The sequence below is a fragment of the Lipotes vexillifer genome, unplaced genomic scaffold (genome assembly GCF_000442215.2).
Source record: "Lipotes vexillifer unplaced genomic scaffold, Lipotes_vexillifer_v1.1 scaffold693, whole genome shotgun sequence".
Classification (NCBI taxonomy): domain Eukaryota; kingdom Metazoa; phylum Chordata; class Mammalia; order Artiodactyla; family Lipotidae; genus Lipotes; species Lipotes vexillifer.
In genome coordinates, this window is record NW_006783500.1 from 1,575,144 (window position 1) to 1,591,409 (window position 16,266).

At 38.5% G+C, this 16,266-nt stretch overlaps 1 pseudogene; it reads left to right on the forward strand.

The window, feature by feature from the left end:
* Positions 1-13,673: 13,673 nt before the first annotated feature.
* LOC103087185 (ornithine aminotransferase, mitochondrial pseudogene) lies at positions 13,674-14,981 on the forward strand (annotated as a pseudogene).
* Positions 14,982-16,266: the final 1,285 nt, after the last annotated feature.

Here is a 16,266-nt window from a genome sequence, read left to right on the forward strand (position 1 = left end):
GTGATATTTAATTTACAGGGAAAAAAAGAAAGAAAGGAAATTCAAACTGCAGCCTTGGGCTGGCAGTCTGTGGCTCAGACACGCTACATTTTAACCAGCCTAAAATATTAAATGTTTAGGCTCAGGGGATCTGTGATAGTTTAGACCCAGCTGTAATATCGGTTTAACAATCAGAAAAAAGAAACTTTCCGTTTCGGAAGCAAAATTAAACTGTCATTAAACAATGTAATTGACTGAGTGTTATAACTTTGAGCTATGACTCAAATAGAGGTGAGCACAATCCCATTGTCTCAAATTGTCAGTAATTATAGTCATCATTTAATGTAATTTATCTAGCAACCATTAAATAACCCAGGAATGGGAAAGCCTAATAAACTGTATAAACGTATTTTATGGATGCACAGTATTTTACGTAACTCTATGTGTACATATAAATAAACCCCATTAATCCAGACAGGGGACAGTGGATTTATACAGACACTGAATATTGTTGAAATTGTTCAGACATAAGATCTCTGTTGGGATTAACGATGCAGCATTAAAGTGATTTGAGTGCTGAAAGGGAAAAAAGAGAACGCCCAACATCTTAGAGATCTTTCTAGGTTAGATTTTTATAACGGGATTTACTCTTTTGAAATTAAAGCGTTCATTGTAGAGTGTGTTGAAATTCACTGAATGAGTGTATTTAGGAGGCAGAATGGCATGGGGGTTAAGCTAAAGCTAAACGGTTTGAATCCTAATTCTGCCACTTACCTCGCTGGGAGGTTATATTTAATGAAATGCCGCCTTAAATGAACAAAAGGGGGAGAGTGCTCGCCACTGAGTCTGCACAAGAAAATCTTGATCAGATACTTATTGCATTTAATGTCCTTATCCAGACTCTGACTCAAGGAGACACTGATTCATTAAATAACAGAACCCAAAAGTATCCTGATACTCAGACATTGATTCCACAAATGAGCCCATCCCTGGTCCAAAGCTGTCCTGAAGCAAGGCTGCCTGTGGGGTAGAAAGGCAAGATTTGGGGTCCACGAAGGCTGGGAGAACTGTGTAATTCTGACAAGTCATTGAACATCTCTGAGCTTCATCAGCCTTTATTGGTAAAGTGGAGATAAAGTCAACTCAGGATTGTTGGAAGGATTCAATTAAATGAAAGAATACTTCAATACATGGTAACTTTTATTGAGAGGTAAGGTAATGATATTAGCATCATTTTAAAAATATGCTAACAAAGAGAAAATGTTTTAACAGTAGTCACTGAGCATAACCGGGGAAATTCAGATGATCAATTATTCTGAGCTGAACGCGGCATCACCTCTCAGCCTAATTCTAGGGTCATTCAGTGGTTGCTAGATGTGAGCTACATTACCCTTAATCTTTGCAGGTCCAAATTCAAAAAATAAATAATTTGCTCAAGCCATATAGCTAGATAACATCCCAAGTGTATTAGTCATGGTGTCCAGAGAAACAGAACCAGTAGGAGATATACAGATATGTAAATACATGTGTGTGTAAGAGACATTGTAAGGTACGGTTTCAAGTGACTATGGAGGCTGAGAAGTCCCAGGACCTGCCCTCTGTGAGCTGGGGACCCTGGGAGGTGCTGGTGTAGTTTGAAGGCCTGAGAGCCCAAGAACCAGTGGTGTAGATTCCAGCCCAAGTCTGAAGGCCTGAAATATAGGAGCACCAAGGGTGAAGTTGGATGTTCATACAGTTAGGGGAATTTAACCTTCCTCTGCCTTTTTGTTCTACTCAGGCCCTGCATAGATTGGAGGAGGCCCACCCACTCTGGAGAGAGCAGTCTGCTTCACTCAGTCTGCGATTCAAATGCTAATTTCTTCCAGAAACACCCTCACCCAGCAACTATGTTAACCAGCTAGCTGTTCATCCCCTGGTCTGGTCAAGCTGACACATAGAACTACCCATCACACCGACGTCTTGGCTTCTGTCCGTGATTGTGCCATTGTAAAAGTGGCTTTTACTCTGGCTCTCTTTGGTTCTCCTTATTTTTTCCAAGAGCAGAACAATTTTTTTTTTTTGGACTCACAGAAAAAGTGGGAAGGGAACTTTAGCCCTTCACCAACCCTACCAGACCCCACACGCTTGAGACTCCTTTGGGGGAACCCTAAGGCTCTGTGGAATCCAGATGGAAAAGCACTCTGTTCCACAGTAATGCACTGTCTCCACAGCCTATTGGGGAAGGGGAATTCAAGAACTGAATATTCTTATGCGCTTTTGAAAGTAATAAATCTATTTGGACATTATACTAAATTTAGCAAGTCTTCTATTATGAATTATTAAAGGAATGTCAGATTCATGTATTAAACTTATGAAAAGGCCTTTTCTTCAAAGAGATTATGTGATAAAATATGATAAAATGTGACAAAAATCTAATTTAGAAGTGAGTATGCTTTTCCATGTGACTTTCTAGTACCTTTAATATCTTTTATGCTACTCTATTTCTCCTGAAAAAATGCCAGTTAGAATATGAGAATATATGTATACATGTGTGTATACATCTTGCTTTTGTGTATGTATAAAACAGCAAACAAGAAAGAAAAAGGCTAATACCGAGCCTTGTCATTTATTTTCTCACTTGAATCTTGACTACACCCAGGTCTCAAAGTCCCATGGCTAAGAATGAGGTCCTTTTATGTTAATAGCCAATCTTGCTGGCTGTTTCTTACCTGCTCAGTACAGACTTCCCAGTCTCTTGCAGACCTGCACTCATGAGCTTCTGGATGTGCAGTATGTAGCGCGCGTGCTCACGAGCCCGCATAAGTGATCACCTGTCATTGGCTTCTGCCCCTCAGCCCTCCCAGCCTCACCTCAGCATCCTCTGCTTCCAAGAAGAGCAGAGCCCTTCCAGTTCACCTTCTGCTGAGAAGAAGAATCCTCAACTGAATTGCATTTGCACCCTTGTCACACAAATATGTGTTGTCCCCGTATGTGCGGATCTATTTCCGGATTCTCCATTCTGTTCCAGTATTCTACTTGCCCACCTTCATGCCCACACCACGGTGGCTTGGGGACTGTTACTCTATAAGCAGTCTTAAAATCTGGTAATTTTAGTCCTCCAACTTTGTGCCTCTTTTTCAAAGTTGTTTGGTCTATTCTCGAGCCTTCACATTTCCATGCAAATTTTGGAGCCGGTTTTTCAGTTTCTACAACAACAAACAACCACAAAGCACCCTTTTGGCATTTTGTATGGGATTGAATTGAATCTGTTGATCAGTTTGAGAGAGTTGCCATCTTGACTACACTGAGTTATTGGACCCATGATACATTCTATTTCTCCATTTATTTAGGTCTTGAATTTCTCTCAGTTAGGTTTTGTAGTTTTCAGTCAATAAGTCTTGGGCATCTTTTGTCAAATTTATCCCCTGGTGTTAAGTATTTTTTATGCTATTATAAGTGTTTCTGTTTAATTTCAATTTGTGATTGTTCATTTTTAGTATATAAAAATACAATTGCTTTTTAAAAATTGGTCTTTTATCCTGCAACCTTATTTGTCCTATTAATGTTTTTGTAGATTTCACCTATCAGTTTTTGCTTCATATATGTTAAAGCTCTGTTATTTTATTTATTTATTTATTTTTGCGGTACGTGGGCCTCTCACTGTTGTGGCCTCTCCCGTTGCGGAGCACAGGCTCCGGACGCGCAGGCTCAGCGGCCATGGCTCACGGGCCCAGCCGCTCCGCGGCATGTGGGATCTTCCCAGACCGGGGCACGAACCCGTGTCCCCTGCATCAGCAGGCGGACTCTCAACCACTGCACCACCAGGGAAGCCCTAAAGCTCTGTTATTAAATGCATAAACATTGAGGCTCATTAAGTCCTCTTGATCAATTGCCTCTTCATCATTATGAAATGACCTTCTTTATCCATGGTAATATCTATTGCTCTGAAATCTAGTTTTTCTGCTACTAATATACCCAGTCCACCTCTCTTTTAATTAATTAATTAATTTATTTTTTTTTTGTGGTACGCGGACCTCTTACTGCTGTGGCCTCTCCCGTTGAGGAGCACAGGCTCCGGACGCGTAGGCTCAGCGGCCATGGCTCACGGGCCCAGCCGCTCCGCGGCATGTGGGATCTTCCCGGACTGGGGCACGAACCTGTGTCCCCTGCATCGGCAGGCAGACTCTCTACCACTGCGCCACCAGGGAAGCCCCAGCTCTCTTTTTGATTAGTCTTCATATGGTATATGCTTTCCAAGCTTTTATTTTTAACTTCTTTATGTCTTTATATTTAAAGTGTTTTCTGTAAGCAGCACTGAGTTGAGTTTTGCTTTGATATCCAATCTGATCATTTCTGATTTAATTGAACTTTGAGGTAATCTACATTAAATGTGATTTCTAATATGATTAGATTTAAATCTATCTATCTTACTATTCATTTTATATTTGTTCCATCTGTTCCTTGTTCTATTTTCCTGTTTTCCTGTCTTTTTAAAATTAATTGGAGGGCTTCCCTGGTGGTGCAGTGGTAGGGCTTCCAAATTATTGATAGGGCTTCCCTATCCATACTCCTGTTTTTTTGTGTAAATCGCTATTTCGACCTGGCATCCTTTTCCCTTTGTGTGAAAGATTTTCTTTAGTATTTCCTGTAGTGATGATAGAACTGCTGGTGTTGAATATTTTTAGCTTATTGGTGCCTTTAAAAGTTTCTATTTCACTTCTTTTTTGAAAGATATTTTCACTAGTTATAATTTTGAGTTAATTTTTTTTCTTTTAATACTTGAAACTGTTGTTCTCACTTGCATTGTTTATAAAAAGAAATCTACTATTATCCTTATCTTTATTCCCTCTTAAATTATGTGTCCTTTCTCTGATTGATTTATTATTTTATCTTAGCACTAGTTTTTCGCAATTCGTTAATGATGTGTGCCTTCATATAATTTTCTTTGTGTTTTTTTGTGCTTGGAACTTACTGAACTTTTTGAATATATGGGTTTATGGTTTTCACCAAATTTGGAAACTTTTGGCCAGTATTTCTTTAATTATTATTTTTTCACCTCTCCTCCCTGAAAGCATTTCTATTGCACACAAACTAGGACACTTAATATTTCCCTACAAGTCATCAATACTCTGTTCATTTTCCTTTGATGTTCTTTTCTTTGTGCATTTCTCCTTGGATAATTTCTACTGCTTTGGCTTCAAGTTTACCAACCTGTCCTTCTGCAACGTCTGATCTGTCATTAGTTCCATCCAGTGTTCTTTTCATCTGACACTTTGTGGTTTTCACCTCTAGAAGTTCAATTTGGATCTTTCTGATATTTTCCATGTATTCACTTAGCTTTTTGAATATGTGAAATACAACCATAGTAATTATTCAATACCCTCCTCTGCTAATTCTATTGTCTGTGTCAGTTCTTCGTCAGTTTCAATTGATTAACTATTCTCCTCCATATGAACCATAATTTCCTGCTTCTTTGCACACATTGTGCATTTTTTTAACTGGCTATCAGACATCGTGAGTTTTACCTTGTTGAGTACTAGATATTTTTGTATTACTAAAAATATTCTTGACTTTTATTCTAGGATGCAGTAAAGTTACTTGCAAGCAATTGGACCATTTCAACTCTTGCTTTCAAGATTTTTTTCAGGTAGTCCAAATTGGAAATAAATGTTACCTTGTCACTAATTCCAGATGACATGATATTATATACAGAGAACCCTAAAGACTTTCTTAAAAACTCTTAGAAAATCAACAAATTCAGTAAATTTGCAATATACAAAATCAATACACAAAAGAGGGTATTGTATTTCTATACACTAATAACAATCAGAAAGAGAAATTAAGGAAACCATCCCATTTACAATTTCATAAAAAAGAATAAAATACCTAGGCATAAACTTAACCAAGGAGGTGATGGACCTATACACTGAAAACTATAAGACATTGATGAAATGAATTGAAGAAGACACAAATAAATGGAAAGATATTCCATGCTGATGGATTGGAAGAATTAATATTGTTAAAATTTTCATACTACCCAAAGCAATATTCAGATTCAATGAAATCTGTATCAAAATTCTAATGGCATTTTTCACAGAAATACAACAAAAATCCTAAAATTTGTATGGAACCACAAAAGATCCTAAACAGCCAAAGCAATCTTGAGAAAGAAGTCATCACACCTCCTGATTTCATTCTTTATTACAAAGCTATACTAATTAAAACTGTATGGTGATATTGGCATAAGAACAGACACATAGATCAATGGAATAGAACAGAGAGCCAGGAAAAACATCCACACATATAGAGTCAATTAATTTACAGCAAAAGAGTCAAGAATATGCAATGGGGAAAGGATAGTCTCTTCAATAAATGATGTTGGGAAAATTGGAGAGATACATGCAAAAGAATGAAACTGGCCCACTAGCTTACACACACACAAAAATTCATTCAAAATGGATTACAGACTTGAACATAAGACCTGAAACCATGAAACTCCTAGAAGAAGACATAGGCAGTAAACCCCTCGACATAGGTCTTGGTGATGATTTTTTAAATCTGACACCAAAAACAAAAGCAAGAAAAGCAAAAATAAACAAGTGGGACTACATCAAACTAAAAAGCTTCTGCACTGCAAAGAAAACCATCAACAAAATGAAAAGGCAACCTACTGAAAGGGAGAAAATATTTGCAAATCGTATATGTGACAAGGAGCTAATACCAAAACACATAAAGAACTCATACAACCCCATAGCAAAAAAACCCAAACAATCTGACTTTAACAGGTAAATGAAAAGATCCTCAACATCATTAATCATCAGGGAAATGCAAATCAAAACTGCAGTGAGATATGACCTCACACCTGTTACAATGGCTGCTATTGAAAGGATAAGAAATCCTTTCAGGAAGTACTTTTCTGGGCCTGGAGCAGTTTGGATACACTGATCAGGACTCCCCTAAATATTCAAAGGACACCTTCTGCAGCTCTTTACGGTTCTTTCTTAGTACAGACACGTCCGATGTCCTGTCCAGCAAACTCTAGGCTCCTTTTTCTCCTGGACTCTCAGCACTGGCCCCTCAACCCGGGGAGTTCACTGGGCTCTCCTCCCTGCACTGCAGCCTGGAGACCCTCTTAAAGCCCTAATACACGGCAGTTCATTTGCTCCCTCTCTCAGGGATTAATATGTGTCATTGAGCAACGTCCAATGCTTTGGAAACCATTGTTTCATACATTTGGTACAGTTTTTTCTTTTTTCTTTTTTCTTTTTGTTTTTTTTTGGTTTCAGGCCAGAAGGTAAATCCAGTCCCTGTAACTATAAACTTCATGAAAAGTTTGACTTCCTCTTGATTTTTTAAAATTGGAAATCTGGCTCCTTTAGATGCATTGGAGAAAAAAAAAAAAAAATGCCAAACAGAAAGGCAGACCTGAATAAGGTCTACCTTGGAGAATCCAAGGCAATATGAAGATACCGGGGGTAGGTGAGTATGTGGGGAGAGAGTATGTTGTGAGTGGTTCTGGATTCACGAAACACAAAGATTTTTCCTCTTAAATCATCACACTGCCCAGCACGAACAGCCTCACATGGCTACATACATTTTAATAAACAGAAATTTTTACCTTTCTGTTGATTAGAGCAGCAGTATGTGCATTGAATTCACTTGGGTTAAATGCACTGTTTCAAAGCATAATAAAAAGGAGAAAAAATAGGGTTTGGCTCTATATATCATTTTAAGATTGGACTTACATTTGTCACAAGACTGTTCTTACTAACTATGCTAACACTACTACCATATAGTAATTACTACTACTATACTTACTAACTATACTAACTCTGTGCAAGCACTAAAATCCAAGGAGCCTAAGTTAAACAATTCGACCTGTAGTCTACTTTTTTTTGTTTTGGAAAAGAAAATGCCTAAGATTAACTTGGAAAAAAAGCTGCAAACAGCCTTAAGGTGACCTTAACTGCTTCCGTGACCATAATTTTCCTTGGATCTGCATCCTCTTAGCGTTTGGTAGCATAATATTTTTGTTCTTAAAAAATGCAATGTTATAATTTAATAAAGAGAAACCACCTATACATTTTATAGAAAAGTTCCTGAATCTAACCATCCCCCCTCCCCCGATGGGAAATCATAAATAGTGACTATTTCCAGGGGCAAAGAGGATCTAAACAGTAACAATAAAGCATCTTTTAGGATATTCTCTTGCTCCCTTTTAAGTGATAATTCGGATCTCTTAGAGTAGGTAGGGTTCCTAACCGTCAAAAAACAATCTCTGAAATTTACAGACCTGACATAGTTCATGGGAGTTTTGTACAACTATCAAATTTCATTCATAAATGTAGATTTGTGATACCTTTTGCTTGCATCATATAGTTGGAAAGAATACCGTGCCTAAGCTATGACAATTCCTGCCCTTAAGAGCATTTTTGATTGAACTTTTAAAATTGAATAGAGCATATTATTTCAGTCATATATTGCTAATTATCTTAATGTTATATATTGCTAAAATGTAGTGACTTAAACCACACGTGTTTATTTCTCCTTAAGATCCTGTGGGCAGACTAGTGGACTCTTCTGCTATCTGGTCTGACCTTACCTGGAGGCGATCTTCAGCTGTGGGAGCCTGGATGCCTCAACCGTGAGAGGTGGGGCTACTGGGCCATGATTGCCATGTGTGGTAATCATGGGAATCATGATTACCACGTGATTACCACCCTCCATCCCAGGCACCATGTGTGCTGATGTCCCCCTGGCCATAAGTCATACAGCCAATGGGAAGGGGAATTTATAAGTGTCTGGACCCTGGGAGACTTGATTCATTGGAGGCCATTGCTGTAAAAATATCCCACTCCTTTTGACTCCATGTGTTCACATATTTCCCAAGAACCCCAAAATCACACCTAATCACTGCACAAAGCTCAAAGCCCAGGATCTAGTAGCAATTAAATCGAATAAAGATCTAGTAATATGGATCTAGTAATCTGTGCCAGATCCTGATGCAAATGAGGCTTCAGAAGTGAGTTTCTCCACTGCAGCTCTTTGGGAGTGGCTCCTCCTAAAAATGGATCTGTGAATTAAATAGTTACTTTAGTTTTGCCCCATGCACCCAACATATATTGGTAAGATAAGGAAAAGATAACTTCAACTAGACACCCACATTCCAAAAAGAAAGGAACAGAGACGTACAGCTTCACTGGTCCATAACGATGATGCAATCTTGCCAGGCACATGCTCTCCAGACCCACAACTCTAAGAACAGGGAATGTTCCTTATTCCTTGATAGAGAGAGGGTCTGTCTAGTGCTTCCCTGATCTTTTATTTTCCTTAGCCTTCTCTTTGATTTTTAGCCATTTTAATATGGAGTGAATTTGCATGGATCTAGTAGCGCTTCTTTTGGAGAAGTCATCATTGTTATGCCCATAGATATTCCTTCCACCTCATCCTCTCTCTCCCCACTTTTTGAAATGTCATTTATACACACATTAGATCATCTCACTGAGTCTCACGCTTCACTTGTGTTTTCACTTCCTTTTCAGGACTTGTGATTTCTTCATGAACAAGAAGGGCTGGAGCAAACACACTCAGGTGAGCCGAGATGGAGCAGAATGCCCATCACCTGTTCCAGGTGAGTCTGTAGGCTCCGTGGACCATTTGTCTGGGAATAAGAGGCTGACTTTACTGTTGGGCAACAGCTAATGATATTCTGTGGCTGGAGAGAGAGAAATTAGATGGATATCAAACAAAATGGAAGGCTCTTTACTGGAAAAAGGAACAGGGAAAAAAGGATGAGACAGGGTGCTTTTGGAGGGGGATGTATCATGTGCAGAACCTGGGTTAAGAAGAATACTAGCACTCCTATTCTATATGTAATAGTTTGCATCAACAACAAGGTCCTGCTGTATAGCACAGGGAATGCTATTCAATATCCTGTGAAAAACCATGTACAGCAGAGATTAACACGACATCATAAATCAACTATACTTTAATTTAAAAATAAATGAAAAAAAGAAGACAAATGTTAACACTCCTGTGTTCAACCTCGCATCCTTAGTCCAGACCATGTTTTCTAGACAATTTAGTTCAGCACAGTGTCTTATCATCCCATGCTTATCACTACCCAACTAGGAGAGAAAAGAAGAGAGGACAGATAAAGAAAGAATGCATATGTGGCAATTCATCAGTCTTCAGTAATTTAGGACTGGAAAACTTCCCTAAGATTTCCTGACTGACAGCTGCTCTGCAACACAGGCCCCAAAAACATGCTGAATTTTCTGCACAGCCCCTCTCCCCACTATGCATCATTTAAATGAGAGCTTTAGTTGGTAAGGGGATGGAGTGAGTGTGTATAAGCCAGCTATTGATACTTCCCAGGTACCACTCTCTTCTCAAAAAATGATGATGAGGCAAATCAGCATCTTGTAGGAGCCAGATTTGGTAGGAAAGTAAATTGATTTTCTCCTTCACTTGAATGGAAACAAAGGAGTTCTCCTGCATTCACCAAAGATATAAGACTTTCTTAGCACAATGAAGATATTCAAGTCTGATGTTTTAAAACAAACAAGAAAATAAATGAGCATCCAAGAAAAAAAATTTTTGATAGCTAGTATAGCCAAAAAGGCACTGCACTTAGGTCTCCAAATCTCCCAGATGAGTCACTTACTAGTTTTGGGCAAAATACTTAAACACATTAAGCCTCAAACTGTACAACTGCAAAGCAGACTGGGACATGCATGCAGACTCTACCTCCATTACTATTTTGTTAGGATGTAAAGATGAGATAATGCACATAAAAGCATTTCTTTTAAAGCCTGCAGCACCATGCTGACGTAAGACATTATTTTGGTACTGACACCTATTATGAGAAAAATAAAAAATTAACTCAAGACCGTGCTGTATGGTTATCAGAAACACTGTACTTTACAATATTTGGTTATTTTAAGGATCTGCATTGCCATGGGCATGAACATTTAATCAGTCACTGGAAGGAAAAAAAAATACCCCAAGAGTGCTTTGCCTAAGAAAAGCTGATAAAAGAGTCATGCCCTGTTTTCTTCTTAATCTTCCTGCAGCATCTTCCCACCCTTCCCAGCTGCATACTTTGCATACTTAAGAGTTTTAGGCCACTGAGAATACATACATATATATATATATATATATACATATATATACGCATATATTTATATATAGGTGCACATATATTTATATATGTGTGTGTGTGTATATATATATATATATATATATATATATATATATATATATTTAATGGCATTGATGTAACAGAAATAGTATATATATATGTGTGTGTGTATATATATATATATATATATATATATATATATATATATATATTTAATGGCATTGATGTAACAGAAATAGGTGTCATTATCATTGTTGGTAAAAATCTAGCTTCAGGGCCAGAATCTGCAGTCAAACATGCAACCAGTCAAGTAAAGCTTGGTTCCCTCTGTGACAGAAAAGGCTGCTGAATCTGCATGGGAGTCAAGAACATTCTCTCCCTCAGGACTCTTCGCTTCTGTTGATACACCTCACTGGTCTGATCATTCACACAGAATCTTTAAAACAGGAGGAATAGGAAATCATTGATACAAGAATAGAAGACATGGAGGCTACCATAAAAGAAACTTAATTTTGCAGCTATTTCACATTATTGCTAATGTAGGCATGAAACAGACACACACACTTCTTGCTTACTTAGCAATGTCCTATTTTCCTTAGCTATTCTTAAAGACTGAATAAGGACACCTTTTTACTTCCTTCTCCTTCTTGATTCTAAAAATACTAGGCTGAAGTAAAGTGATAGTGATAATATAAAAATAGATACCATTTATTGAGTGTCTGCTCTGGACCAGGCAGTTCACATACATTTTCCTAGTACGTTATGACTCTTTGGGATGATTCCAGTTTGATATCATAATTCTCACTTCCAGACCAGGAAAATAAGTCTCTGAAAGGTTAAGCAATTTGATCATGTAACAACAAGTAGCAAGAGGCAAAGCGGCAAAAAGAGATGTTTTTAAAAAATTTTTTAAATTTTTTCAGATGCTTTTCCATTATAGGGTTATTTCAAGATATTGAATATAGCTCCCTGTGCTATACAGTAGGTCCTTGTTGGTTATCTATTTTATATAGTAGTATGTATCTGTTAATCCCAAACTCCTTATTTATCACTCCACCCTCCTTCCCCTTTGGTAACCATGAGTTTTTTTTCTATGTCAGTGAGTCTGTTTCTGTTTTGTAAATAAGTTCATTCATATTATGTTTTTTAGATTCAACATATAACTGACATCATATGATTTTTGCCTTTCTCTGTCTGGCTTACTTCATTTAGTATGATAATCTCTAGGTCCATCCATGTTGCTGCAAACGGCATTATTTGATTAAAAGACATCTTTGGAATGACTTTCCATTTGCTAGTAAAATCTGTTAGCTAAGTAGCAGGGCATTTGGGAGACGGGAATACTGCTTTCTTTAATTTTCTTTATAACTGAGGAATACCAGAAAATGTGTTGTTATAACCATTGACACTGAACATCTCATAATGTCCATTTTTCTGCCTTTGTATGTAGTGGATGCAGCCAGTTTAAATTCTTTTGAACCAAAGACAGGAGTAGAGGAGACGGAGGAAGGGAAGGAAAGAGGGAAGAAGGAAGAGGGGGAAAAGAAACCTGAATGGAATTGATCTTCCCTTATTATTCCCGAGCATCATGTCATCATTTTATGCAACAATTCTAGTTGTAATTAAGATGCAGAATATAGCGGTGATTCTCTTGTGGAAAGTTGTTTTATTAGTCAGGACTCTTTTAGCTGCAAGAGAAATAAAATTCAAATCAAACCAGCTTGTTGGGAACAAAGAGAGAAAGAGAGGATATTTATTTGGCTCATGTAATTGGGGCTCTACTTCTAGGTGTCAGGAAACTTTAGTTTGAATATGATACTGAAAATTTGGTACATTTCAAGGGTTTATGGGCACTAGGATATTGGTAGTTTATAGGGTGCCATGAAATGTACCCCACTTCTTAAAAACTGGGACCTAAGATCACTCTCAATAGAAAACAGAGTCATACAGAATCACAGTAAAGAGACTAGCTCCAGGTCTGCCAGGATTGCCTGTTAGATATTGAGTCTTCTCAATATAGAGAAAGAATATGTCGGAAGGGAACTGATCAGCTGTGGAAGCAAAAGGAGAAAGGAGAACATTACCATTTTTCATCTAAGGAGTCTCTGAGTAAGGGGTGTCCTTGAACAGATACGCAGTTGTTGAGATGCCGCTCATACAGTGGAAGGACCATGGGCTCCAGTCAGATAAACCATTCATCCTACAGATCCTTCCTGTGTGCCCACTACTTTTTCTGGACAGTCAGGATGCGTCCACAAAATAAACAAAGGTCCCTGCCCAAGGGACTTCCCTGGCAGTCCAATGGTTTAGACTTCGCCTTCCAATGTGGGGGGCTGGGTTCAATCCCTGGTCGAATCCCACGTGCCTCATGGCCAAAAAACCAAAACGTAAAACAGAAACAGGCAGCTGCTCAGTTGATGCTGCGTGTCCTGGGCTGGCTTCCAAGGTGCCACCAGGAGTTATTGGACCCTCTGAAGACCGTCCCTGGATCTCGGGTTAAAAATCTGTATTCTAATCTGAACTGTGGGAACAAGGGTTAGCTCGTTGGTGATATTCCTACTTGAAGGACATCATGTTTTCCAAACTAGCACATTTGCACACTGTTGCTGTCCTTAGTGGAGTTCATTCTTCAGTGGCTTCTGTTACATCTGTTGCAAGTGAAAAACATTCCAAGGCCCTCCATCCTCTGATTACATTTTTGAATGGGAATCTAAATATCTAGTGCCCACAACTACCATCCTTTACCTGTAGCCCTGGAGAAAGGAAAAGGTATTTGCGTATGGGATGTAGAAGGCAGAAAACATTTTGACTTTCTGAGTGCCTACAGTGCTGTCAACCAAGGGCATTGTCATCCAAAGACTGTGAATGCTTTGAAAAGTCAGGTGGACAAATTGACCTTAACATCCAGGGCCTTCTACAATAACGTGCTCAGTGAATACGAAGAGTATGTTACTAAACTTTTCAACTACCATAAAGTTCTTCCTATGAATACAGGAGTGGAGGCTGGAGAGACTGTTTGCAAACTTGCTCGTAGATGGGGATATACCGTGAAGGGGATCCCGAAATAGAAAGCAAAGATGGTTTTTGCAGCTGGAAACTTTTGGGGTAGAACATTGTCTGCTATCTCCAGTTCCACAGACCCAACCAGTTATGATGGTTTTGGACCATTTATGCCAGGTTTCTAAATCATTCCATATAATGATCTGCCTGCTCCTGAGCGTGCACTTCAGGACCCAAACGTTGCCACATTCATGGTGGAACCAATTCAGGCATTGTTGTTCCGGATCCAGGCTACCTTGTGGGCATGTGAGAGCTCTGCACCCAGCACCAGGTTCTGTTTATTGCTGATGAAATACAGACAGGATTGGCCGGAACTGGTAGATGGCTGGCTATTGATCACGAAAATGTCAGACCTGATATGGTCCTTCTAGGAGAGGCACTTTCTGGTGGTTTATACCCTGTATCCGCAGTGTTGTGCGTTGATGAAATAATGCTGACCATTAAACCAGGGGAACACGGTTCAACGTAGGGTGGCAATCCACTAGGCTGCCGAGTGGCCATCAGGGCCCTGGAGGTTTTGGAAGAAGCAAACCTTGCTGAAAATGCAGAGAATATGGGTATCATCTTGAGAAGTGAACTCATGAACCTACCTTCTAATATTGTAATGGCTGTAAGAGGAAAAGGATTATTAAATGCTATTGTTATTAGAGAAACCAAAGATTATGATGTTTGGAAGGTGTGTCTGCGACTTGAAGATAATGGACTTCTGACCAAGCCAACCCACGGTGATATCATCAGGTTTGCACCTCTGCTTGTGATCAAAGAGGATGAGATTCTGGAGGCCGTGGAAATCATTAACAAGACCATCTTGTATTTCTGAGGGTGACAGTTTTCAGTGGTGCGTGGCAGCCAGCTGGAGACAGGCAGTTCATAAAGCTCTGCGTTTCTGCACTTAATGCAGGCATATTCCACTTCCCCCATGTCAAGGGCTTTTTAAAAAATATATGTTTTTCAGTTCATATATAATAGAATGACATTTATAAAAGTGCAGTTTGCTGTGTAACATAACTAAGAGAATGTCCTGGCATCTTATATTCGATTAAGTGTTTGTGTGTGTGTGTGTGCTTTCTAAGGTGAGATGCATCTCTCTATATAGACAGTCTTTTAATCAAGCCCCTCAGCACAATTTATATATGTTTTAATAATTTCCTTGCTGGTATAAATTGTTTGTATTTGAAAAAGTTCTATGAGAGTATTGCATAGAAAATTAGCTTAGCCTCATAAAGTTGAATCATAATCATTGAATTTTAGGAAGGATTAATGGTTAAGCTTATATAAAATACTAGATTTAAGTAAACTCCATATTGGCTAGCACCAAGATGTATTCTATGAATGTCATTACTTTGAATTAAGAATTATTGTTTAACATTCCTAGATTATATTTTAAGTGTTTGATATAATTTGTAAAAAGTGTTTATTTTCAGTGTTTCTTTAAATGTAAAATAAAGCTCATATTTAAAATGTCTACATTGGGACCAGTGTGTGATTACTGCAGTGTTATCAATTACCTCACATTTTAAAGTCCTCTGAGAATGTTCTTACCTGCTTTATTTCATGTGTTTTCTAAGAACATTTTGGTTTCTTTGGTAATCTCTAGAAAAACAAATTATAAAAAGTCTCTTTTAGTACTACCTTTTCCACTTTCAAAATAACTGCTTTTGTCCCATGTGTATGCTAGTATTTACCATTTTTATTAAAGTATCCTTCTTATGCATGGTAAAAAAAAAAAAGGAAAAAAAACAGAAGCAATATTATAACAAATTCAATAAAGACTTAAGAAAAAAAATGGTCCACATCAAAAAAAAAATCTTAAAAAAAAATATCTCTGCCCAATATTGTAGACTATAAGCATTAAACCTAATAAATAGGGCTTCCCTGGTGGCGCAGTGGTTGAGAGTCCGCCTGCCAATGCAGGGGACACGGGTTCGTGCCCCGGTCCGGGAAGATCCCACATGCCGCTGAGCGGCTAGGCCTGTGAGCCATGGCCGCTGAGCCCGTGCATCCGGAGCCTGTTGCTCCGCAATGGGAGAGGCCACAGCAGTGAGAGGCCCGCGTACCGCCAAAACAACAACAACAACAAAAAAAAAACCTAATAAATAAGTAAA